This window comes from Chlorocebus sabaeus, chromosome 24, assembly GCF_047675955.1.
Source record: "Chlorocebus sabaeus isolate Y175 chromosome 24, mChlSab1.0.hap1, whole genome shotgun sequence".
NCBI lineage: Eukaryota > Metazoa > Chordata > Mammalia > Primates > Cercopithecidae > Chlorocebus > Chlorocebus sabaeus.
In genome coordinates, this window is record NC_132927.1 from 5,240,749 (window position 1) to 5,243,670 (window position 2,922).

A 2,922-nucleotide genomic window follows, 5' to 3' on the forward strand; every position below is an offset into this window, starting at 1 on the left:
TCAATATACACATGGAATGGCACTGTTTCACATTCAATGACATCTGTAGACTCAAAGGAGTGGAGGAAAATCTACCAATGAAATGGAAAACAGAAAAACGTAGAAGTTGCAATCCTAATTAATGACAAAACAAACTTTAAACCAACAAAGATCAAAAAAGACAAGGAAGGGCATGACATAATGATTAAGGGTTCAATTCAACAAGAAGAATTAACTATCATATATATAGTATATATATGATATATATGTGATACATATATGATATATATATGATAGATATGATATATATATATGATATATATGATACACACACACACGTGCACACCCACCCAACACGGGAGTATCTAGATTCATAAAGCAAGTTCTTAGAGACCTTCAAAGAGACTTAAACTCCCACACAATAATAGTGGGAGACTTCAGCATCCCACTGACAGTATTAGACAGATCATCAAGGCAGAAAATTAACAAGGATATTGGGACCTGAACTTAACACTGGAACAGATGGACCTGATAGGTTTCTATAGCACTCTCCACCTAAAAATAATGGAATATACATTTTTCTCATTGCCACATGGCACAGACTCTAAAACATCCACATATTTGGACATAAAACAATCCTCAGCAAATGCAGAAAGCTGAAATCATACCAACCACTCTCTCAGATCACAGTGCAATAAAACTAGAATTCAAGAATCAGAAAATTGCTCAAAACCATATAATTACATGGAAATTAATCAACCTGACCCTGAATGACTTATGGGTAAATAATGAAATTAAGGTAGGAATCAAGAAGTTCTTTGAAACTAATGAGAACAAAGATACAATATACCAGAATCTCTGAGGCATAGCAAAGACAGTGTTAAGCAGAAAATTTATAGCACTAAATGTCCACATCAAAAAGTTAGAAAGATCTCAAGCTAACAATGTAACATCATAATTAAAAGAACTAGGGAAGCAAGAGCAAACGAATTCTAAAGCTAGCAGAGACAAGAAATAACCAAAATCAGAGCCAAACCAAAGAGATTGAGATGTGAAAAATAATTCAAAAGATAAAAGAATCCAAGACCTGTTTTTTGAAAAAGTAATGAGATAATAGACCACTAGCTAGACTAATAAAGAAGAGAGAAGCTCCAAATAAATACAGTTGGAAAAGACAAATAGGATATTGCCCCTGATACCACAGAAATACAAATAACCCTAGAAGATTATTATGAACACCTGTAAGCCCACAAAATAGGAAACTTAGAATAAATGGATAAATTCCTGGACACACACACCCTCCCAGGATTGGACCAGGAAGAAACACTATCACTGCATCCCTGAACAGACCAATAATGAGCTCTGAAATTGAATCAGTAATAAATAGCCTATCCACCAAACAAAAAAGCCCAGGACCAGACAGATTCATAGCCAAATTCTACCAGATGTGCAAGGAAGAGCTGGTGTCATTCCTATTGAAACTATTCCAAAAAATTGAGTAGGTGAGACTTCTCAACTCATTCTATGAAAATGGCACTCTGATATCAAAACCTGGCAGAGACACAACAAAAAAAGAAAACTTCAGGCCAATATCTTTGATGAACATTCATGCAAAAATCTTCAACAAAACACTAGCAAACCACAGGCCGAAGTGTGGTGGCTCATGCCTGTAATCCCAGCACTTTGGGAGGCCTAGGCAGGTGGATCACTTGAGGTCATGAGTTTGAGTCCAGGCTGGCCAACACATGAAACCCCATCCTTACTAAAAATATAAAAATCAGCTGGCTGTGGTGGCACGTGCCTGTAATCCCAGCTACTCAAGAGGCTGAGGCAGGATAATTACTTGAACCTGGGAGGTGGAGGTTGCAGTGAGCCAAAATGACACCACTGCACTCCAATCTGGGCGACAGAACTCCATATCAAAAAACAAACAAACAAAACAAAACACTATCAAACCAAATCCAGCAGCACATCTAAAAGCTAATCCACCATGATCAAGTAAGCTTTATCTCTGGGGTGCAAGGTTGGTTCAACATATGCAAATCAGTAAACATGAGTCATCACATAAACAGAACTAAAGAAAAAAAAAACATGTGATCATCTCAATAGATGCAGAAAAGGCTTTCAATACAATTGAACATCCCTTCATGTTAAAAACTCTCAACAAACTAAGTATTGAAGGAACATACCTCAAAATAGTAATAACTGTCTATGACAAACCCATAGCCAACATTATACTGAATGAGCAAAAGCTGGGAGCATCCCCCTTGAAAACTGGCACAAGACAAGGATGTCTTCTCTCGCCACTCCTATTCAATGTAGTATTGGAAGTCCTGGCCAGGGCAACCAGGCAAGAGAAAGCAACAAAGGGCATCCAAATAGAAAGAGAAGAAGTCAAATGATCCCTGTTTTCAGGTGACATCATTCTATATCTAGAAAGCCCCATATTCTTGGCCCAAAAGCCCCTCCAGCTGATAAACAATTTCAGCAACATCTCAGGATACAAAATCAACATACAAAAATCACTAGCATTTCTATACACCAACATCACCCAAGCCAAGAGCCAAATCAGGGATGCAATCCCATTTACAATTACCACACACACACACACAAAATGAAATACCTAGGAATACAGCTAACTAGGGAAGAGAAAGATCTCATCCTTGTGCAGGAGTCATGCTAATCTTCTCTACACAGTTCCAATTTTTGTATATGTGCTACTGAAGCGAGCACAGAAAGATCTCTACAATGAGAATTGTAAAGCATTCCTCAAACAAATCACAGATAACATCAACAAATGAAAAAATATTCCATGATCATGGATAAGAAGAATCAATATCATTAAAATGGTGATACTGCCCAAAGCAATTTACAGATTCAATGCTATTCCTACCAAATTAGTAAGACATTCATTACAGAAATAGAAAATGCTGCTTTAAAATT

General features: G+C 37.0%; 1 non-coding gene across 1 annotated transcript; it reads right to left on the reverse strand.

Annotated features, from left to right (window-relative positions):
* Nucleotides 1-2,604: 2,604 nt before the first annotated feature.
* LOC140710152 (U6 spliceosomal RNA) lies at nucleotides 2,605-2,712 on the reverse strand. The gene has a single exon (XR_012091114.1). It is a non-coding gene; the product is annotated as a U6 spliceosomal RNA (small nuclear RNA).
* Between the last annotated feature and the right edge of the window lie 210 nt (nucleotides 2,713-2,922).